We start from the raw sequence: 23,501 nt of genomic DNA, 5'->3' as shown, positions 1-23,501 counted from the left end.
GTTTGACTGGGGCTTGGTTAGTTTGTGCTCCGGAAGGAGAAACTCAGTAGCCCCGCAGAGCTGAGTGGACGAGGAGGGCAGTGGTGTTGGTAAGGGTGGTCCAGGTGATAGAGGAGGAAGGAGGCCGTCAGCGCAGTACCTGAGATGTGAGAATGAAGTTAGAGCACTCCCAACATTGTACGCAAAAACAAACTCAAAATGGATTAAGACCTAAACATAAGCCAGAAACTATAAAACTCTTAAAGGGAAACAGAGGCAGAACACTCTCTGACATAAATCCCAGCAAGATCTTTGACCCACCTCCCGGAGTAACAGAAATGAAAACTAAGATGAGCAAGTGGGACCTAATTAAACTTAGAAGCTTTTGCACAGCAAAGAAAACTAAAAACAAGGTGAAAAGACAACCCTCTGAATGGGAGAAAATAATTGCAAAGGAAGAAACCAACAAAGGATTAACATCTAAAATATACAAGCAGCTCAATGTCAGAAAAACAAACAACCCAATCGAAAAATGGGCAGAAGACCTACATAGACATTTCTCCAAAGGAGACATACGATCGGCCGACAAACACAGGAAAAGATGCGTAACAGCGCTCATTATTAGAGAAATGCAAATCAAAACTGAAATGAGATACCACCCCGGGTGGGTCAGAGTGGCCATCATCAAAAGAATCTACCAACAATGAGTGCTGGAGAGGATGCAGAGACGAGGGAGCCCTCCTGCACTGTTGGTGGGAATGTAAATCGATACAGCCACTCTGGAGAAGAGTATTCCTTAAGAAACTGGGAATTAAACTACCACATGACCCAGCAATCCCGCTACTGGGCATATACCCTGAGAAAAATGATCATTCAAAAAAGACAGATGTGCCCCAACGTGCACTGCAGCACTATTTACGATAGTCAGGAGATGGAAGCAACATAGCTGTTCATTGACAGATAAATGGATAATGAAGATATCAGATAAATGGTACATATATACACTGGAATATTACTCAGCCACAAAAAAGAACAAATTCGAGTCAGTTGTAGTGAGGCAGATGAACTTAGTCTGTCATATAGGGTGAAGTAAGTCAGAAAGAGAAAAACAAATGTTGTTCATTAGTGTATATATTTGGAATCTAGAAAAATGGTTCTGATGAACTACTGGCAGGGCAGGAAGAGAGATGCGGACACGGAGAAGGGGCCTGTGTGTTGAGGCAGTCTGCATGCGGGTCGGAGAAGAATTTCTAGACAGAGAGCATTTTAGAACGGAGTGAGTTTATAAGAACAAAGGGCAGAGATCATGTGAGCACTGTGGGCCAACCTCCTGACAGACCAGGGAGAGTCTACAGTTACTGTGAGTTAATAGCCAATTTTTACAGCCTCAAGACAAAGAAAATGTTTGCTGGAAGGTTGGCGTTAGATGATTGGTTAGGGTGCTACAGGGCGTTAGCTGGAGCGGGCATCTTTGCCTAATTTGCAGTCAGGAAGCCTGCTAGTGATGATCAGGAGGTTTTTGGCAATGGTTACAGAGGGGCTCAGTCAGCTGTGGAGGTGACCTTGGTTCTGGGCTCCACTTCTGTGGCCTTGGTACAAGACTTGCACCTGTGGCCTTGGGGCAGGACTTGACACTGTGGACAGCGGGGGAAGGAGAGGATGGGACAATTGAGAGAGACGCATGGACGTATGTACACAGCCATTCGTAAAAGAGCCAGCTAGTGGGGAGCTGCTGCATAGCACAGGAAGCTCAACTCAGGGCTCTGTGAGGACCTAGAGGGGCGGGATGGGGGTGGGAGGGAGGCTCAAGAGGGAGGGGATACATGTATGGCTGTACAGCAGAAACTAACATGGCACTCTAAAGCAATTATCCTTCAATTAAAACTTTTTTTTAAAGAAATAAATTACTTACCCACAACAAGGAATAGAGGAATCTTAAATGCATATTGCTATGTGAAAGAATCCAGTCTAAAAAGGCTATATACTGTAGGATTCCAACTATACAACATTCTGGGAAAGGCAAAGCTAGAGAGAGAGCAGCAAAAAGATCGGTTTCCAGGGGTTTGGGGAGGGAGTGGACTAGACAGGGGATTTTTAGAACAATGAGGCTATTCTCATGGTGCTGCAATGGTGCCTATGTGACATCGGCTATTTGTCAACAGACAGAAGCTTACAAAACAAAGAGTGAATTGTAATGTATGCAATTTTTTTTTTAATTGGAGAGATCTGGATATATCACAAAAAAATGCAGACTCCAATGCAGAATCAAGAGACTCTAACTGTATTCCCAATACATGAAACAACCTCACTGAAGGAATCAGGGCAGGGGGAATTTGCTGACTTAACTTTTGAAGGGAAGAGGCTGTAAGGTGAAGGGCGAAAGAAACTGCACGTGCAGTGTTCTATGGTTGACGAAACCGCTTCCCGTGGGAGAACGGGGATTGTGACCCGGCTCTACACACGCGGCGGTAGTCCACTCGCTCAGTCGTCTCCGACTTCTGTGGCCCCGTGAACTGTAGCCCGCCAGGCTCCTCTGTCCATGGCATTTCCCAGGCCAGAATACTGGAGTGGGTTGCCAATTCCTCCTCCAGGGGATCTTCCCAACCCATGGATTGAACCCAGGTATCCTGCATTGCAGGCGGATTCTTTACTGACTGAGCCACCAGGGAAGATTTACTCTACATGCATAGAGGATTTGAACAGTTTAATGAATTGATGACAATGCAGGAGCCAGGTTTCTCTCTGGGAAGTGGGAATTTAGAAATCAGCAAGGGTAGGAGGCGAGAATGACCGGTGTAACGGATTGGCGTTGGAGATATCAGTGAGAACTCATGTTTAACTTAATGTAGACACAAATGACAGGAATACGCACCTATGTGTACGCACAGGTGATCGGGATTGCTGTGGCTGTGTAACCATCACCACAATGGGTTGCTAAAAGCAAGCAAAACGCCAGGAGCCGCAAGGCCAAGGTCAGCGCGTCAGCAGGACTGCCTCTTCGGAGGCCCCGGGGAGAGTCTATTCCTGCTTCTTCAGGTTCTGGCTTCAGGCCTTCCTTGGCTTGTGGCCGCCTCACCCCAGTCTCACCTCCAGGACCACATCACCTCCTGTTTGTGCGTCTCCCTTCTCTGTGTGTCTCTCCTCTTTGTGTTTCTTTTATAAGGACATAGGCTGTGGCATTTAGGGCCCACCCAGATAATCCAGGGTTATCTCCATATTTGCAAGACCCTTAACTTAATCACAATTGCAAAGATCATTTTCCCAAATAATGTACATTCCAGAGGATCCAGGGACTTAAGGTAGATATCTTTGTTTTGGAGGTGGGGGAGCATCTTCAGCCCACCACATGCAGGCTAGTACACACCCATATTTCTCGTCCCTGTCGGCTGAGGAGGCCTAAGCAAGCATGACCTGGTGGCAGCAAGTAGGCCCATTGCCCAGACTTCGGTTTCTAAGTCTGTGATCTGGTGGAGGCAACTGGGGCCCTTTGGATCAAGGGCTGATCCTACGACCCAGGTAGGATACATACAAGCCTTCTAGTGCCTTCTCAAATGACAACAATAATAACACATTTATAGGAGTATTTCAAAGTGGCAAAGGAGCCAGCTGAGAGTGTTCTCAATGGCCAGAGCTGGGGAAATTTGAACAAGAACAGCAAATAATACTCAATTACGACCCAAAGTATAAAATCACTATCCATGAGTCTGTTTTGGCATAAATAAATGACTGAGCAAACCAATAAGCTGGACAAATCTCCCATGAAGAATTCTGAATAACTTGTGTAGACACTTTACCTAAAGGAGGAGAATGTGATGACGCATCCTTGAGTGTGGGCTGTAAATAGTGGCTGCCTTCCAAGCAGAACATTATGGAAAAGGGAGGTAAGAAGGTCACTTCCCGCTGGAGAAACCTGACAAATACTGCTTCAGCTGGGTGATGAAGGCCAGCGTCAGTGGTCACAATGCACGGTGATGGTTTGTACTGTTGATACAGCATAAGGAAAATGACACTTCACCTCTGAGCTCTTCCTCCCAGAACCCAAAACCCTAGTTATCATGATAAAAAACATGAGGCATGTGTGAAATAGATCGCTAGTGGGAAGCTGCTGTATAACAGGGAGCTCAGCCCAGCGCTCTGGGACGACCCAGCGGGATAGGATGGCGGGTGGCTGGGGGAGGCTCAGGGGAGGGTATGTACGTATACCCATATGGCTGGTTCACATTGTTGTATGGCAGAAACCAACACAACATTGTAAAGCAATTGTCCCCCGACTAAAAAAGAAAACTGAGGGACATTCTACAAAATACCTCACCTGTACTCCTCAAAACGTTGAGGTCTTTGAAGACAAGGAAAGTCTAAGAAGCCGTCACAGCCAGGAGGAGCCTAAGGAGGCATCACAATTAGCCGTGGTGTCTTAGACGATGTCCTGGAATGGAAAATGAACATTAGGGAAAAATGAAAGAAATCTGAATAGAGTGTGGGCTTAATTTAATAATATGTATATGTACTAATTCGCTCAGTTGTGTCCGACTCTTTGCAACCCCAGGACTGTAACCCACCAGGCTCCTCTGTCCATGGAATTTCCCAGTCAAGAATACTGGAGTGGGTAGCCATTCCCTTTTCCAGGGGATCTTCCTGACCCAGGGAGTGAATGTGTGTCTCCTGCATTGCAGGCAGATTCTTTACCATCTGAGCCACCAGGGAAGCCCCAAGTTAATAATAATGCATTAACATTGGCTCATTGTCACAAATATGCCACACTACTATTTTCTATCAGTAAAATGTGACTAATAGAAGCAGGGTGTGCAGAGGTGGGGGTAATATATTGGTACTACCTGTATGATGTGCTCAATTTTTCCTGTAAATATTGTATCCAAGAACAAAGTCTGTTGATAAAAAAAAAAATACTGAATAAGCGTGCTGCCTGGAAGCACTAGGGTGGATGAATCAGAGGCTCAGGCTTGACCAAAGAGGCGGGGGCTCTTTAAATCCCCGAGGGAGGGAGGGCCAGATGAGTTGTTGAGAGTGTCAGAGTCCATCCATGTAAAAGCACATATATCCTGAGACTCTCAGGAGAGAGGGATAGTGAAGAAAGCATCTTTTAGAGGGAGGACAGTAAAGGCCTGAGTGTTAGGAGGCGTTGAACCAAGGATGGTATTGGGATTTGGGAGTGCAGAGTGGAGAAGGACCACCTCCTCGTTAACGATGTGAAGATCCTGGGCTGGACCATAGAGGCCACCTGCCTTTTGATGGGCAGAATAGGGAGCTCTAAGGGGGGCTGGTGGATCCAAGGAGTCCAGCATGTAGAAATTTGTTACTGAGGGGTCTTTGAGTTCTAAGACCCCTCAGATCTTCCACTTCCACAGGATGTTAAGAGCGACGGGGACAGTGAGAGAGGTGCCCCATGGTCATAGTGACAGGAGGTTAGGTGACAGGCCCTCCCGGGGGTCCGTGTCCCACACAAATGAGGGAATCTATTTATTTCTAGTGGGAGGGGGGAGTGCTGAGCATCAGAGGACGAGCCTCCTAAGATTCCAGGGAAGGAGGCTTGTGGCTGGAGAATCAGCTGAGTCCTTCATTTGGTCATAAGGCCCCTGCCTACGAGTGGGGTGGGAGAATTGGGAAAGACAGGAGAGGATGCAAGATCTGATCTCCAGTGAGCATACTGAGTCAAAGGTTTGGAACATAGGTTGAGTTTTGCTTTCTCCTCCTATAACGGTGATGGGCAAGGGAATCAAGGAACCCGAAAGCTCGAGAAGAACAGAGTGGGGGTCTTCTGTATCAACTAAGAAATTGGTTTCCTTACCTGCTATCGAGAGAGGTACCTGAGGCTCGGCCAAGTCTATCTGACATTGTGGAGCCAGGGAGGGCAGCGTCGGGCCAGATAGTCAGAAGGTTGTGGAAGTCCTCAAAGAGCTGCGGGGGAAGAGGAGTTCACCTCAGGGGCATCGCTGCTTCCAGAAGGGGATTTTGTCCCCTCGAATCGAGGAGAGGCAATCTCACTTCCGGTGCCCTGTTAGTTTACAAAGTGGGCACAGTCCCGGGGGTACCTTTCCCAGGTAAGCTCAACTCCAGTGCCCCACTTGTTTGCAGCTGAAGTAGGAGCCAGCGCTGGGGCTCAGCGGCTGTTTTCCTTTTCGCTGATTAGGGGACCTCGGATAAGTCTTATCCTGAAGGCCTCTCTGATTGACAGCAGTGGCAATCATTTGGAAAGATTATTTCAGCTCTCAAGACCCTTTTGGGTCTCCTTCCCTCTTTTCCTTTCGTACATCCTCATCTCAGCTGTTAAAGACCTTAAAGGCTAGTCAGTGAGTTTGGACTGGAGAGTCTGAGGGCCCTTTTTCAATTTCTGGAGTTTGCAATGGCTATCAGGGCTGACTGAGAGATGAAATACAAACCCTAGCCCTAACCCAGGAGAGTTTTGTTTGTCTGAGAGGTTAAATCTAAATCGATGAAAAGGCGGAGAGCCTCTGAAAGGTCAAACCGATTCACACTGTTGTATACCAGAAAGTAACATAACATTGTAAAGCAATTATACTCCAATTAAAAAATTGTCTAGGGCTTCTCTGGTGATCCAGTGGTTAAGAATCTGCCTTGCAATGCAGGGGACACCAGTTTGATCCCCGGTCCGGGAAGATGCCACATGCCATGGGGTACCTAAGCCTGTGTACCGCGACTACTGAGCCTGTGCCCTGGAGCCCATGAGCCACACTACTGAGCACACGCGCAGCCACCACCGAAGCCCGCGTGCCCAGAGCCCGTGCCTAGAGGTGCCCAGAGCCCGTGCCCTGCCACCGGAGGCCGTTGCAACGAGGAGCCCGCGCAGCGCAACGAGAGAGGAGCCCCGCTCGCTGCAACCAGATAGAGAGCCCTCGAGCAGCAACCAAGACAAAGACCCAGCGCAGCCAAAATAAATAATAAGTACGTGTTTTTAATTGTTTAAAACACAACAAGGCTAAAGATTGGATTCCATTGTTTTTGACAAAGAAGCTTAACCAAGGTGCTGTGACATACAATATTTTAAGATAACAACTTGAAGTATGCCTGGTAACACTATACCAGGACATATCCGAGTTTCAGAAATGCACACAGTTTCTAGAATGTCTATCTCAATACATTTGCCAATACAGTATAATCTGAGGAGGCTTGTCACTCCTTTACAAAGCTTCCTACTTAACTTAACATACCAACCAATCCTAGTTAGTTTAATATTTCTCTCTGACATGTCTTAGGGGCCCTCTGAAGCATTCCAAAGTTAGCTGGAGGTCAAAAGAAACTTTAATTAGAATTTAGGGGCTGGTGCACTGGGATGACCCAGAGGGATGGTACGGGGAGGGAGGCAGGCGGGGGGTTCAGGATGGTACACCTGTGGCGGATTCATGTTGATGTATGGCAAAACCAATACAATGTTGTAAAGTAATTAGCCTCCAATTAAAATAAATAAATTTATATTAAAAAAAGAATTTAATAGGAAGTTTGTCAAACAATATCAAAGTTTCAAAACACTTGGTCAAATAGAATCATGGGTCACTGTGAATATTTATTTACTTAATCAACGTGACAAAAGATTTGAAAAGCAAATACAGATCACTTAAAGACAAGTCCACACAATCTGTTATCAAAGGCAGCATTCCAAGAAAACTTTGAACCAAGTCTAGTCCTGCACAGGCCTACTGCTAATAACAAAATCAATTTGCCTACTTAAATTCCATCTAGTCCCAGCCTGTCCATACATGAAGCTCCTTTTGCAGGGCTCCTCCTTCTGCAAGCCTTTCACAACTTTCTGTGTCCATATTAATTGGCCCTTATTCTTCCTTCCAGAAGCAACTAGCTCTAGGATAAAATTACCCGCTTTTCCTTTGAGAAAAATGTATTTTGGGGCTTCCTTGGTGGTTCAGTGGTTAAGAATTCACCTTGCAATGCCAGGGACACCGGCTCCCCTGGTCCGGGAAGATCGCATACGCTGCAGGGCAACTACACCTGTGTGCCACGCCTACTGGGCTCTGGAGCCCGCGCGTCACAGCTGCTGAGCCCGCGCGCAGCGACCTCTGAGGCCTGCGCGCCCTGGGGCCTGTGCTCTACAACAGGAGATGCTACCAGATTGAGAAGCCCGTGCAGCGCAGCTTGAGGGCAGCCCCGCTCTCCACAGCTAGAGAAAGCCCGCGCGCAGTGACAAAGACCCAGTGCGCCCACAATAAATAAAGATGTATTTTTTGAGTGTATGTTTCATTCTTCATGCTTTCTTACACATCCTACTTTCCTGGCATACTGAAATGTTTCTCTTATTATTTTAGTAGCTGTATTTACACAGACTATAATTTTAGCCCTTAAAAACCTTAATCTCCAGGAAAAAACAAGAAGCAAGCAACTGTGGACTGTCTGTCATACTAGCGTTTCCTGATCGGAACTTATGAACACATCCCCTAACTTCCTGAAAGATCTGTTTACTCATAGTAGGATTTCTTTCCTCGATGTGATGTAAGACATGTGTCTAACAAACCCAAACATCCTTAGTTTTCCTTCCATCAGAAGGCAGAGGTAAGTGGACTTAGAACCACCCAGCAATTAACGTTCCAATGTTTTGTCCTCTTTGAAGTGATCCATATAGTCAATGAAATTTTGTTATTTGACTTTATTTAGCAAGTTGCCAAAATCTGGGGAGACTATTCTTGAGTAGACATTCCTAAAACATGATTATTCCAAAAGAGTTAACCCAAAAAAACTATCTCACTTACATATAATTTTCTTGAGTTTTATCACATCAAATTACTTTTCTTGCTGACAAATTTGCAACAGATATAAGGTCTTATTTGACCTTTAGTAATCAGGTACAAATAGGAAAAGGAGTACGTCAAGGCTGTATATTGTCACCCTGCTTATTTAACTTATATGCAGAGTACATCATGAGAAACGCTGGACTGGAAGAAACACAAGCTGGAATCAAGATTGCCGGGAGAAATATCAATGACCTCAGATATGCAGATGACACCACCCTTATGGCAGAAAGTGAAGAGGAACTAAAAAGCCTCTTGATGAAAGTGAAAGAGGAGAGTGAAAAAGTTGGCTTAAAACTCAACATTCAGAAAACGAAGATCATGGCATCTGGTCCCATCACTTCATGGGAATTAGATGGGGAAACAGTGGAAACAGTGTCAGACTTTATTTTGGGGGGCTCCAAAATCACTGCAGATGGTGACTGCAGCCATGAAATTAAAAGATGCTTACTCCTTGGAAGGAAAGTTATGACCAACCTAGATAGCATATTGAAAAGCAGAGACATTACTTTGCCAACAAAGGTCCATCTAGTCAAGGCTATGGTTTTTCCAGTAGTCATGTATGGATGTGAGAGTTGGACTGTGAAGAAAGCTGAGCACCGAAGAATTGATGCTTTTGAACTGTGGTGTTGGAGAAGACTCTTGAGAGTCCCTTGGACTGCAAGGAGATCCAACCAGTCCATTCTGAAGGAGATCAGCCCTGGGATTTCTTTGGAAGGAATGATGCTAAAGCTGAAACTCCAGTCCTTTGGCCACCTCATGCGAAGAGTTGACTCATTGAAAAAGACTGATGCTGGGAGGGATTGGGGACAGGAGGAGAAGGGGATGACAGAGGATGAGATGGCTGGATGGCATCACTGACTCGATGGACGTGAGTCTGAGTGAACTCCGGGAGTTGGTGATGGACAGGGAGGCCTGGCGTGCTGTGATTCATGGGGTTGCAAAGAGTCGGACATGACTGAGCGACTGAACTGAACTGAACTGAACTGAATCAGGTACAGGGCTTCCCTGGTAGCTCATCTGGCAAAGAATCTGCCTCCAATGCAGGAGACCCTGGTTCGCTTCCTGGGTTGAGAAGATACCGCTGGAGAAGGGATAGGCTACCCATTCCAGTATTCTTGGGCTTCCCTGGTGGCTCAGATGGTAAAGAATCTGCCTGCAGTATGGGAGACCTGGGTTCCACCCCTGGGTTGGGAAGATCCCCTGGAGGAGGGCCTGGCAACCCACTCCAGTATTATTGCCTGGAGAATCCCCATGGACAGAGGAGCCTGGTGGGCTACAGTCCATAGGGTCACAAAGAGTCAGACGCAATTAAGAATAGCACAGCACAAACTTAGGTACAGCAGAAGTACTATATTTAACATTAATGAGTCTAAAGACAGGTTCATATTAATCAAACCAATGAGCTTAAGCTAGGTTTAATACAAGATATTAATTTAATGAATTCATTCTGGCCAGTTTCTTTTGCATTTCTGAGAATGTATATGTGCTCAATTTCCTTTAAGGCAATGGAATAGAGCTCATCTGCGAGTTAATTTTGACATCCATCCATATATACAAAGAACTCAAAATATTCCTGCTTACATTTTAAAAATCCTTTATTTTTCTGTGCAGTCTCAGGGATCACAGATAATTAAACAGAAGTTCCTGAGAGCCAGGTAGACCATTTATATCCCCAAAGCAGGTTCATCCTAGAAAACTGGCTTCTTCTAACAGCCTAAGCAAAACTCAGCCCCCTTGGCCATTTCAGGGATTTTTTTTTTTACTTTCCAAATATGTCTATTACTGCCTGATAGTAATAAGCAATAATACATGGCATTCACTCACATTCATATCCCTCACTTTCAGAGGAACATGAATCAGCATTCAAGTCACCAGGACACTTAACAAAAGAAACCAGGAAGAGAGCACAGGATATGGAGTCAGGTGCAGAGACACTCACACACACCCCCAAGAGAAAGCCAGAGCAGTTCCAAAGGACTCACTTTGCTGTAAGGGCAGAGCTGCTGGGGGTCTTTGTTCTTCGGGTACCAGGGAGCACTAAACCCGAACAGTATTACAATCAAAGCCTCGTCTGCTTTCATTTGTGGGAGTGTAACTGAAGACCTCCCAGGTTTGCAAAACACACCCTAAGGGGACCACAAGACGGAACAGAGCTCTGACCACGCACACTTCATTATCCACGGCGGGTGTTGGCAGACAGCAAACCAACCAACCATCACAATGCAAATCGGTCTCTCAGGGGCGCAGCTTCCCAGCCACAGAAAAGATTCCCAGCAAAGTCACACGACCAAGTCTTAGTTCAAAGGGGAAATCCCAGCCAGGGCTCCACTGGAGGTGAAGCCCACGCACTAGGGAAGGCTAGCTTGGTGTCATCACCTGTGAGCGCCCCATAGACATCTCAGTTGGGCAGTGCGAGAGCCTTGTTTCCTCTACTACAAAAACCGAAGGTGTTAAAGACAGAAATATAGATCAGTGGGACAAAACAGAAAGTCCAGAGATAAAGCCACGGACCTATGGACACCTTATCTTTGACAAAGGAGGCAAAAATACACAATGGAGAAAAGACAATCTCTTTAATAAGTGGTGCCGGGAAAACTGGCCAACCACATGTAAAAGAATGAAACTAGAACACTTTCTAACACTGTACACAAAAATAAACTCAAAATGGATTAAAGGTCTTAATACAAGGCCAGAAACTGTAAAACTCCTGGAGGAGAACATAGGCTAACACTCTCTCATATAAATCATAGCAAGATCCTCTATGACCCACCTCCCAGAGCAACGGAAGTAAAACAAGAATATACAAATGGGACCTAATTAAACTTAAAGGCTTTTGCACAATGAAAGAAACTGTAAGCAAGGTGAAAAGGCAGCCTTCAGAATGGGAGAGAAACAACACCAAAGGAATCAACTGACAAAGAATTAATCTCCAAAACACACAAGCAGCTCATGCAGCTCAATATCAGAGAGACAAACGACCCAACCAAAAAGTGGGCAAAGAGCTGAACAGACATTTCTCCAAAGAAGACCTACAGACGGCTGGTGAACACATGAGAAGATGCTCAACATCACTCACTGTCAGAGAAATGCAAATCCAAACCACATGAGGTCCATCTCACTCCAGTCAGAATGGCCACCACCAAAAAGTCTACAAACAATAAATCCTGGAGAGGGTGTAGAGAAAACGAAACCCTCTTACACTATTGGTGGGATTGCAAACTGGTACAGCCACCATGGAGAACAGTGTGGAGATTCCTTAAAAAACTGGAAATAGAACTGCCATACCAACCAGCAATCCCACTGCTGGGCATACACACAAAGGAAACCAGAATTGAAAGAGACACATGTACCCCAAGGTTCATCGCAGCACTGTTTACAATAGCCAGGACATGGAAGCAACCTAGATGTCCATCAACAGATGAAGGTTAAGGAAGTTGTGGTACATATAAACAGTGGAATATTACTCAGCTATAAAAAGGAACACATTTGAGTCAGGTATAATGAGGCAGATGAAACTGCAGCCTATTATACAGAGTGAAGTAAGTCAGAAAGAGAAACAATAATACTGTATATTAACACACATATATGGAATTTAGAAATACGGTAATGATGATCCTATATGCAAGGCAGCAAAAGAGAACAGACTTCTGGACTCCGTGGTAGAAGGTGAGGGTGGGATGATTTGAGAGAATAGCACTGAAACATGTATATTACCATATGCAAAATAGATGACCAGTCCAAGTTAGGTGCACGAAACAGGGCACTCAAAGCCAGTGCTCTGGGACCACCCAGAGGGATGTGATGGGAAGGGAGGTGGGAGAGCAGTTCAGGATGGGGGAACACATGTGCACCCATGGCTGATTCATATCGCTGTATGGCAAAAAAAATCACAATATTGTAAAGCCATTATTGTCCAATTAAAATTAATTACTTTAAAAAATCAAAGGTGCTGAGGGTCAGCTACACCTGATTGGCAGCCAGCCCTTGAGGCTGTCCCTGAGACAAATGCACTCATGCAGCTGCCCTTTCAGGAGCTGCCAGCGCCCAGGGGCCAATGTGCCACCAGGGGGATGTCCACTTGGGACTCAGGCTCCACGCTGGACACCAGAATTGTTTTTGAACCAGTGTTGGTCTGCTTGCCCACATGCAGTAAAGCATCTACTGACACCAGGTGGTGGCGAAGGAAGGCACAGCGTTTATTGTAGGTCTCCAGACAAGGAGTTGGGAACAGATAATGCTGCTGCTGCTAAGTCGCTTCAGTCGTGTCCGACTCTGTGAGACCGCATAAACGGCAGCCCACCAGGCTCCCCCGTCCCCGGGATTCTCCAGGCAAGAACACTGGAGTGGGTTGCCATTGCCTTCTCCAATGCATGAAAGTGAAAAGTGAAAGTGAAGTCGCTTAGTTATATCTGACTCTTCACAACCCCATGGACTGCAGCCCACCAGGCTCCACCGTCCATGGGATTTTCCAGGCAAGAGTACTGGAGTGGGGTACAGATAATGCTAAAAAGCCCAAATTCCCCAGTGAGTTCAAGGCAGCCTTTTTTTAGTCATTTTTTAAAATAATTTATGTATGTATTTCTTTTCCGTTGCGCTGGGTCTTCGTTGCTGTGTGCGGGCTTTCTCTAGTTGCGGCATGCAGGGGCTTGCTCTCCATTGTAGCATGCAGGCTTCTCACTGCAGTGGCTTTTCTTGTCGCAGAGCACAGGCTCCAGGCATGCAGGCTTTAGTACTTGCGGTTCGTGGACTCTAGAGTTTGGGCTCAGTAGTTGTGGCCCACGGGTTTTAGTTCCTCCATGGCATGTGGAATCTCCCTGGACCAGGGATTAAACCCATATCCCCTGCATTGGCAGGCGGACTCCCATCCACGGTACCACCCGGGAAGTCCTAGAGTGGCCTCTTAAAAGGCAAGAGCGGAGAGGGAAATTGCAGGGTATGTGAATGGCTCGTGCACAATTCTCTGACTGGTAGATGGTGAGGGAACAGGGTGATGTCACAGGGGTTAACATTATCAATCCTCAGGCTCCAGGAGGTCTAGGGGCTATGTGCTCATGGTCATCAAGTATTAATAGTTAATTTTGCCCATTGGGGGTGATTTTAGCACCTGTAAAACAACTTAGGAAATGTGCATCAGATACTATTATCTGGGTACTTCAGAGAGGAGCTAAAGCAGAGGGCCTGGGGGAGGGGTCTGTCCAGGGAAGGCCTGTGGGGTCCACTCAGTTACAACAGCCAGCAGGACACAGAGATGGGCCTCTTCAGGAAAGGGAAAGATGGAACCATGTTGGGATCATCTTTCCCACATCCTAAATTCTCATGAAACATAAAACTGTACAACAGGCCTGCCAAAGAACTGTCAGATCTCAAGGTTCATCTTGACACCCACTTTTGTTTCCAAAACCTGACTGTCCGGCCCCAACCCCGCCTGGGCCTGCTGCCTGAGGCAGGTGGGCATCTTGTGAGCAGGGCAGCACCCAGCCAGGTGAGTAGGGCCCAGTGGAGGCAAGGCCGTGGATAGTGGAGGGTGGGCACAGGTGGGAAACACAGGGTAAGCCCAGGTTACCTCGGGTGCCCGGGGTCAGTCTGCTCAGCCCAGGTAAGAACGGACTCTGAGGAATGCGGCTCGGCTCGCATGGCCGGAGGCTGAGGCTACAGGAAACACCTCTGTCCGTCCTCAGACCCTAAAGAACATGCACCCAGAGGGTGGGGGTGGACGCTCCAGCCTTCATCCACCCTCATGTCTGCAGAGGAGCCCACCTGAGGGCCCGCATGGGCCCAGGCTGTGGCCCCCAGGGTGGCACCACTGGGTGGGCAGTCACTCCAGCACCCGCTCCCCACCCCTGTCAGAGTGTGAATGCACCCTGACTGACCCCCACCTCCCCCCACCCCCCGAAGCCCATCGCCTCTCCTCCAGGCCCAGACTTTCACCCAGCCTCGGCTCCCAGAAGCCCGGCAGCAGAGCAGATGCGGGCGCAGGGCTGGGGTGTGGAGGCTGGGAGCCCAGATCTGGAATGAGGAAAAGGCCTCCTCCCAGAACAAAACACCCGAATATCTCAAGGAGGTGCCCCTTCCAGCAGTGTTGAGTAGCTGGGCCACTAGTTATCTCAACAGGATTAAACAAATCAAACACAATATTGATGTTCTGTTGGTTATTTGGTCACCTGAATCAAATCTGGAAACTATTTTAGCAGAAAATTAGAAAAGATTCAACTCACCAGATTTCAAAATTAAGACCAAACAAAAAACAAAAACCACTATATGCAAAGGTTGCAATGAGTGACACGAGCATGTGCGTGTGCGCACGCGCGCGCGCGCACACACACGGAGGATTTATTCAAGCCAATTAACTGAGAAAAGGAGAAATGACAAAGTGAAGCAAGTGGTAAGTGTAAACATGAGACTTGCTACCAGATGACTCAATAATCCACGTTCATGGTTACACGTCTGAGTAACAGCAAACGAGGGTAAAGTAAATTCAGCAAGCTTCTCTTTAACTCGGCGAAGACTGCAGTGCATTCTGAAGGTTTTCCGTCTAGACTGGAGCTCCGGTTTCCTCGTGGGCTCTTTCCTCTTCCCTCTGCTCCGCGCGGCGAGGCGATCCGTTGAGGGGAGAACAGCGCCAGCAGCAGCGGGAAGCAGGTGCGCCAGGAGAAGGGGGCGCGGCTGCAGGGGCGGCGGCGCGGGGCTGCCCCGGGCGCCTCCTCTCGGCTACGCGGCCTTTCGCTCGCTTCTAACCCGGTCCCAGCCGCCCTGCCCTGGGGCGGACCGTCCCGCAGCGGCACCTGGAGTGCCCGCAGGTCTGGCACCCTCGGCCCACGCTCACCGGGCGGGTCCCGACGCCAGAGGGCTTCTTTCCCCCGGGCCGTAGCTTCCGGGTGAGCAGAGGGCACGCCCCGGGGCGCTGGCGGGACCGACCGGAAGCGCGTCACCGCGGTGCCGGCGCCTGACGGGCTGAGTCGCTCCTCGTGGTGCTGCGTGCAGGTGTTCCACGGGAAGGGCGCATTGCCCACCTGGGGGCGTCTGCTCCCGGGTGAGCCCAGAGCGTGGAACTGGTCTCTTTCCTTCCAAGGAGAGCTGAGAGTCTGATCAACAGGGGCTACTTTCGGAGTACTATTGCAGTAAACATTTGAAAGCTTAGAGTTCTTTCAAGAAAAATCCTCTCCATGGGGCTTCTTTGGTAGTCCAGTGGCTAAGACTCCGAGCTTTCAGTGCTGGGGGGCCAGGGTTCCCATCCCTGATCAGGGAACTGGATCCTGCATGCTGCGACTAAATTCGCATGCCACAACTTTAAAAAAAAAAAAAGGTCCCACATGCCAAAACTAAGACCTGGTGCAGCCGAGTTAAAAAAAAATTTTTTTAAGAGAGAAATGTTCTCCAAAACAAAAATGTGGAGTAGGGCAGAGAATGGGGCAACACTGATTATTACAGCAGCAGCAGTGCCCTTATTATCACCAGGCGCTGTTACCTCTCTGGTTCTCTGACACCAACACGGCCACCGGAGACAATAGCTTTCACACCCCAGTCCACAGTAAGAGACGCATCTCAGGTGTGACCCTGTGCACACCCACACAGACACCTGAAGTAACATCTACTCCCACACTGTGAGGCCCTTTCTGAGGCTTTCATTTCTACACCACTTAGGGTTGCCAGATTTAGCCATAAAAATAAGGGACTCCCAGTTAAATATGACCTTAAGATAACAAAGACTTTTGATTAGTATGTGTAAGCCCTGTATAACACTGGGGGTATATTTATACTGAAAACAATGCCTTCATTGTCTGAAATTCAGATTTAACGGAGGTCCTGTATTTCCTGACAACCCTTTAAAATGCTGGTCACAATCCCCTAACCTGATGTCACTAGTGAGTCTCAGGCCCCTTAGGTGACAGGACCACAGCACTTCTTTCTTTATGGGAAACCAAATTAAGTGCAGGAACTAGATCCGAAGCCCGCGGGCACCACCCCTCCCGGCTGTCACACTCTCCTCCCCTCCGCCCACCCCACCCCAGCAAAGGCCTGCACTTGCTGCAGTAAAAGGTTTGTGGTTTTTTTTTAATCAAGCAAGAATCTGTTAACAGTTTTATTATTTTTGTGTTAAATACCACAGGGCCGGATTGGAAAAATGAAAAACTCAGTCAACAACTGTTTTACAAGGGATAAAAAAAAATCCTGCCTTGATATCAGCAAAGGTGAAGGAGAAAACTTACACTGTACAAGGCACCATTCCCCCACAGAACACCTCCTGGCATTTCCTGAATGAGTGGGATTAGCAATCTAAATAGATCATATTTCAAGAGTTAACAGCAACAGATAAAATTCAAAGGGATCATTAAAATAACATTTGCAAGACTCTGGACAATTCTTGAACTCTTATTAAAACCACAAAGAAAGAACAATTCTTTGTGAATTTCATAAAGGACTGAATGTGCAACCACACCCCGTAGGGATTGTCTGGTGACAATGACGCTTCTGGGAGCCAGAGCTCTGCTCTTCCGTGTCTCTCTCTAACCATGAGGCTGCGGCTGGCGAGGCCTGCAGGACGCTGTACACACAAAGCGTGGTCACTGTGGACCACATTACCAGTAACACAGTTGTTCAGTTGCTCAGTTGCATCCGATTCTTGGCAGCCACATGGACTGCAGCATACCAGCCTCCCCAGTCCTCCACGATCTACCAGAATTTGCTCAAACTCATGTCCACCGAGTCGGTGATGCCATCCAACCATCTCATCCTCTGTTGTCCCCTTCTCCTCCTGCCTTCAATCTTTCCCAGCATCAGGGTCTCTTCCAATGAGTCAGCTCTTCGCATCGGGTGGCCAAAGGATTGGAGTTTCAGCTTCAGTCTTTGCGATGAATCTTTTCTGGTCAAAAGGAAACAAAGAGATAGCACTCTGTGTGCTTCGCTCTTCAAGCTGAATGTCCCTATAAAGAATCCAGTGACGATGGCTGCAGTGACAGCAAGAAGTAAAGGCGGGGTACTGGTGACATTCTCTCTGGAGGCCCCAGGTGGATCCAGGTTTCTCCGGATGTGCTACCTTCCAGAGCCTGAGTCTCCTCCCTCGGGGGCTGGTTTTCCTCTTCCAGCTCTCCCTTGGAGCCTCCTGCACTGTTCCTTGAGCTTCCTCGTCTCCGTCTTGTTGAGGGAAACACAGTGGGGCTTTGGCAGGGGTCGTCCAGCTTCACAGCGCTCAGAGGAGCGGCTTTGCTGGGTTCTATGTCCTTCTATTTATCATTTGCGCTGGGCATCTCAAATACACATCTCAACTGAGAACCCATTCCTTCATGGGGTTTTGCCTCTTTCCACACGGCTTCCATGTCTGAAACGCTTGGTGGAGCAAAGATCGCCTGTACCGTAAACTTGTGTTTACTCGTCTCACTGGGGTCACTATCCACCCTGGGTCAGCGATTCCCCTGTTGGGCCTCACACAGTACCCACGAGGTGCTGTCGTCTTCACTTTGAAACACACCTCTCGATCTGATGGATTTTTCGATGTGAGGTTTGTAGTGACTCCATCTGTGAAGGGGCCTTTGAATTTGACAGGATCTGCTTGTGCTTTGCCACGGCCGCAGAGGCGGATGCCATCGGAAACAGCGCAGAGCCAGGGCATGCCCACAGCGTGTGGCTGGCTGCGGGTGGGGGTGGCAGCGGCATGCCCAGGCCTCCTGAACCCCGCACCCGCCACTCTGTCGCCGGCTTGCCGGGCCACCCGCGGGTCCACAGCTCCAGGTCTCATGACTGACTCAACCCCACACCGGCCACTGTGGCCATGCGCACTCTGGAGTTTATTTAAAGATGACTTTTGTGTGCAGAAACAACTAGTAGCAGTCACTTTGTTTTTTAAATAAAGTTTTTCAATAAATTAATTAAATTCCATTTATTGAAATACTACATTTAAAAACATAGTTTTTCCTTAAGCATTGACGTCCAACTTAAAAATCTTTTATGTTTATAAACCCTATGTTCTGTGCTTAGTCACTCAGTCGTGTCCAACTCTTTGGGACCCCACGGGCTGTAGCCTGCCAGGCTCCTCCGTCCATAGGGATTCTCTAGAAGAATACTAGAGTGGGTTGCCATGCCCTCCTCCAGGGTGTTTTCCCAAGCCAGGGATCGAACCCAGGTCTCCTGCATTGCAGGCAGATTCTTTACTGTCTGAACCACCAGGGAAGCCCCTTTATAAATCCAGTCAATTTTAACAGTCATTTACCAGGGGCCTTCTTTGATGTTCAGTCTTCCTGACAAACCAGTTTAAGTAAAAACTCTTAAACTTTTAAAACTACATATTTAAATGCTTCAAACACTTCAATTCAGTAGTGAACAAAGCATTACCTAGCAATACGGTGGGTCTTCGGTCCTGGCACAGAAGTATCTTCTTTGCATCACTCGCTGTGCTGATGCAGGTGCTGGAGAGAGAAAGAGACAGATGGACACACATATACACACCCACAAACCAAGCCATGTCCTAGAGGGGGCAAGTGTTACCCTCTTTACAAACCCGTCGGTAACAACCTCTTATCAGTGACCACTTGTCCGCCTCCTGAATCTCAGCAGAAAATAATTCATTCCATATAAAGCATTGCCGGCTCCCTTCTGAAGAAGATGAGCACCTTGGGGAGCAGTGGCGCTGAGTGGGAAGGACAGGGAGGCACGCTCACAGCTGGAGAGGCGGAGGACTGGTCTGCTTCAGGCACAGCCCAGCCATCTTTATGGTTAGAGAAAACCAGCCTTCCAAACACCTCGGGATATCACCTTTGGGGTGACAGAGCTGGTCAAGAGCGTGGTTTCAAAGTGCAGATGTAAGGTTCTGTTTCGTGATCCGGGCACTGGTTCCCACAGGGGTCAGTGTGTGAACAGTCAGTGGGCCATACATTCTGCATGTAGATCATGCTATGGTTTTGTTGTTGGTCAGTCGCCCAGTCATGTCTGACTCTTTGCGACCCCGTGGATTGCAGCACGCCAGGCCTCCCTGCCCCCACAGTCTCCCGGAGTTTGCCCAAGTTCATTCCATTGCATCAGTGATGCCATCCAGCCATCTCATCCTCTGACACCCTCTTCTCCTTCTGCCCTCAGCCTTTCCCGGCATCAGAGACTTTCCAGTGAGTCGGCTGTTCTCATCAGATGACCAAAATACTGCAGCTTCAGCTTCAGCATCAGTCCTTCCAATGACTTACTCAGAGTTGATTCTCCTTAAGATTGACTGGCTTGATCTCCTTGCTCTCCAAGGGACTTTCAGGAGTCTTCTCCAGCACTGTAGTCCAAAGGCATCAATCCTCTGGTGTTCTGCCTTCTTTACAGTCCAACTCTCACAATCGTACATGACCACTTGGAAAAGCATAGTCTTGACTGTACAAACTGTTGTTCGCAGAGTAATGTCTCTGTTTCTCAACACACTGTCTAGGATCGTCATCGCTTTCCTGCCAAGAAGCAATCGTCTTATGAATTCATGGCTGCAGTCACCATCCACAGTGATTTTAGAGCCCAAGAAGAGGAAATCTGTCACTGCTTCCACGTTTTGCCCTTCTGTTTGCCATGAAGTAATGGGGCTGGATGCAATGGTCTTAGTTTTTTAAATATTTAAGCTGACTCTTTCACCTCCTTCACCCTCATCAAGAGACTTTTTAATTCCTTTTCACTTTCAGCCATTAGAGTGGTATCATTCGCATATCTGAGGTTGTTGATGTTTCTCCCACCTGTCTTGATTCCAGCTTGTAACTCATCCAGCCCGGCATTTCTCATGATGTGCTCAGTGTATAGGTTAAATAAACGGGGTGACAGCAAACAGCCCTGTTGTACTCCTTTCTCAATCTTGAACCAGTTCCATACAGGGTTCTAACTGTTGTTTCTTGACCCGCATACAGGTTTCTCAGGAGACAGGTAAGATGGGCTGGTATTCCCATTTCTTTAAGAGCTTTCTACAGTTTATTATGATCCACACAGTCAAAGGCTTTGGTGTAGTCGATGAAACAGAAGTAGATGTTTTTCTGGAATTCCTCTGCTTTCTCTATGATCTAGAGAATGTTAGAAATTTCATCTCTGTTTCCTCTTTCTTTTCTAAACCCAGCTTGGACATCCGAAAGTTCTTGGTTCGCATAATGCTGAAGCCTAGCATGCAGGATTTTAAGCACGGCCTTATTAGCATGGGAGGTGATTGCAGTTGTCCGATGGTTAGCACATTCTTTGGCACTATCCTTCCTAGGAACTGGGATGAGGATTGACCTTTTCCAGTCCTGTGGCTACTGCTGCATCTTCCAGATTTGCTGACATATTGAACACAGCACCCTGATGGCATCATCCTTTAGGGTTTTGAATAGTTCTACTGGAATTCCATTGCATCCACTAGCTTTATTAAAAGAAGTATTTCCTAAAGCCCACTTGACTTTGCTCTCCAGGATGTCTGGCTCTGGATGACTGACCACACCATCATAGTTATCCAGTTCATTAAGATCTTTTTTGTACAATTCTTCCATGTATTCTTTCCATCTCTTCTTGATCTCTTCAGCATCTACTAAGTCTCTACCATTTCTGTTCTTTATTGTGCCCATCTTTGGGTGAAATGTTCCCTTGAGATCTCCAATTTTTCTGAAGAGATCTCTAGCTTTTCCCCTTCTGTTGTTTTCTTCAATACTTCAGTAAAAAGCTCCAAAGTTTACTTTGAAAGTCAGTTAAGCTTCTCTCCCTCTGGATACACATTCGTAAGCCAAAAGTTCACTTTCTGCAGGCCCAGGTAGAGGAGCCTTTTTACAGTAGGGTTCGAAGAGTTTTACCCCAAAGCATGCATCTAGCAGCAAGTACCCCGGTGTTAGCTCATTGTTTTGGTACTTCAGGTCAACCAGCCCTCTCCCACCAGGCATCAGCCCAGGCCCTGGACCCTCTGCTGGGCCCCAGGACAGCCTGGGGTGGCGGGAGGGGCAAGGCTGAGCTCAGCCGTGGACAGGAGCCCAGGCACAGAGTGCCCAGGACAGGCAGATCAGGCTGGTATAAGGGGAGGGGGAAGTAGGGGAAGATGCAGGGTTGAGCCGTCTAGGGAGGGGTGGAGGAATGGGGGTCCTGACATCCAGACAGCAGGGGGAGAATCACTGACACCCTAAATGCCACCTTGAAAGTGAAAATCAAAGTCAAAGTTGCTCAGTCGTGTCTGACTCTTGGCGACTCCATGGACTTAGTCCATGGAATTCTCCAGGCCAGAATACTGGAGTGGGTAGCCTTCCCTTTCTCAAGGGGATCTTCCCAACCCACGGATCAAACCCACATTCCAAGCAGATTCTTTACCAGCTGAGCCACAAGGGAAGCCCAAGAATACTGGGGTGGGTAGCCATTCTCTCCTCCAGGGGTTCTTCTCAACCCAGGATTTGAACCAGGGTCTCCTGCATTGCAGGCAGATTCTTTACCAACTGAGCTATCAGGGAAGCCCAAATGCCACGTTAGAGCTCCCAAATTCAAGCCAATCTTCTCACTGCATCTCTAGAACTCTTAGTACATTGTCCCAGGTTGTACACAAGGCCAGCAGGGCCAACACTAACCAGGAAGCAGTCACGCCAGCACCAGGATGAAAAGCTCCTAACTCCGACTACAGACCTGACCCCGCAGCTGTCACTCCCAGCCAGAAAAAACCCCGTGCTCAAACCAACTGAGGCCCAGCGGACCAGGGCCTCGCCCGGGCTCCCGCCTCTGTGTCCAGCACCACCAAAGGCAGAGACTGAGCCTGGGTCCAAGCCGGTCACTAGGAACACCAGGGCAAGTCCATGGCCCCCAAGCAAGTGATCCGTCAAGTTCAAAGTGTGGGCCACACTGCTGGACACCTTCTTAAATGTCAACAGCCTTACACTGCGGGGAGGGCGGGGGGTGGCGGAGCGGTGATGAGAGTTTGAGACACAGAGACCTTACAGACATGTGAGTGAGTCTTCCCAGTGCTCTTCTGACTTTTCCCTCATCATCCTAGAGAACTGCTGGCAAGTTCTCTGCCTTAAGGAGAAGGGGGAGCACACAGAGATGGAGCCCAAGGCCGAGCCCCTCGGCAAGTTCATCACTTTCAACAGACACCCACGGAAAGAAACCCACCTCCATTATCACCCAGAGCACTCGGGGCTCAGCACTGGGCCCTTGGGGCTGACAACAGGAGACACGGCTCTGAGCTCAAGTGATCAGGCCCAGGACTTCTTCCCAGACAGCGCAGTGGTAAAGAACCCGCCTGCCATTGCAAGAGACATAAGAGATGAGGGCCGAATCGCTAGGTAGGGAAGATTCCCTGGAGAGGAAATGGCAACCCACTCCAGTATTCTTGCCTAGAGAATCCCACGAACAGAGGGGCCTGGTGGGTTACAGTCCACGAAGTCGCAAAGAGTCGGACATGACTGAGTGACTAAGCACACACACCATCAGGCCCAGGTGTGACCCACACCCCTGACCCCACTGCCTGGGGCAGCCCCCCTCCCCCCAAGCTCAGTGGGAAGTGCGGAGGGCAAGGACCGTGGCCCCTCCTTTCCTCACTCAGAAAGAAAGAACTCTTGGGGGGACATAGCCTGGGACTTGAGCCCTGGGACTTGAGCTCCAGCCAGAACATCCGGTTCAGCTGTGGATGGGCCGTTCCTCCCCAGGGCCTCACCTGCCTCTGCTGCAGAGTAACACCAGGATTTGGTGATGGCTCAGTTGCCAAGAGTCGGACATGATTGAGTGACTTCACTTTCACTTTTCACTTTCATGCATTGAAGAAGGAAATGGCAACCCACTCCAGTGTTCTTGCCTGGAGAA

The 23,501-nt window shown here is 48.1% G+C and overlaps 1 pseudogene across 1 annotated transcript; it reads right to left on the bottom strand.

Annotated features, from left to right (window-relative positions):
* Positions 1–17: 17 nt before the first annotated feature.
* On the bottom strand, positions 18–20,666 carry LOC147348898 (uncharacterized; annotated as a pseudogene). Its single transcript, XR_015150645.1, has 8 exons — positions 17,556–20,666; positions 15,523–15,766; positions 14,633–14,762; positions 6,695–6,830; positions 6,063–6,161; positions 5,805–5,895; positions 4,292–4,315; positions 18–139 (listed from the first exon to the last, which is right to left on the bottom strand). The product of XR_015150645.1 is annotated as an uncharacterized LOC147348898 (transcript).
* Positions 20,667–23,501: the final 2,835 nt, after the last annotated feature.

Source organism: Bos grunniens, chromosome 21 (assembly GCF_055505025.1).
Source record: "Bos grunniens cultivar Pamir isolate PY7600 chromosome 21, Bosgru_T2T1.0, whole genome shotgun sequence".
Lineage (NCBI taxonomy): Eukaryota > Metazoa > Chordata > Mammalia > Artiodactyla > Bovidae > Bos > Bos grunniens.
The sequence above is the reverse complement of the archived record's forward strand: the minus strand, read 5'-3'. Positions and strand labels throughout refer to the sequence as shown.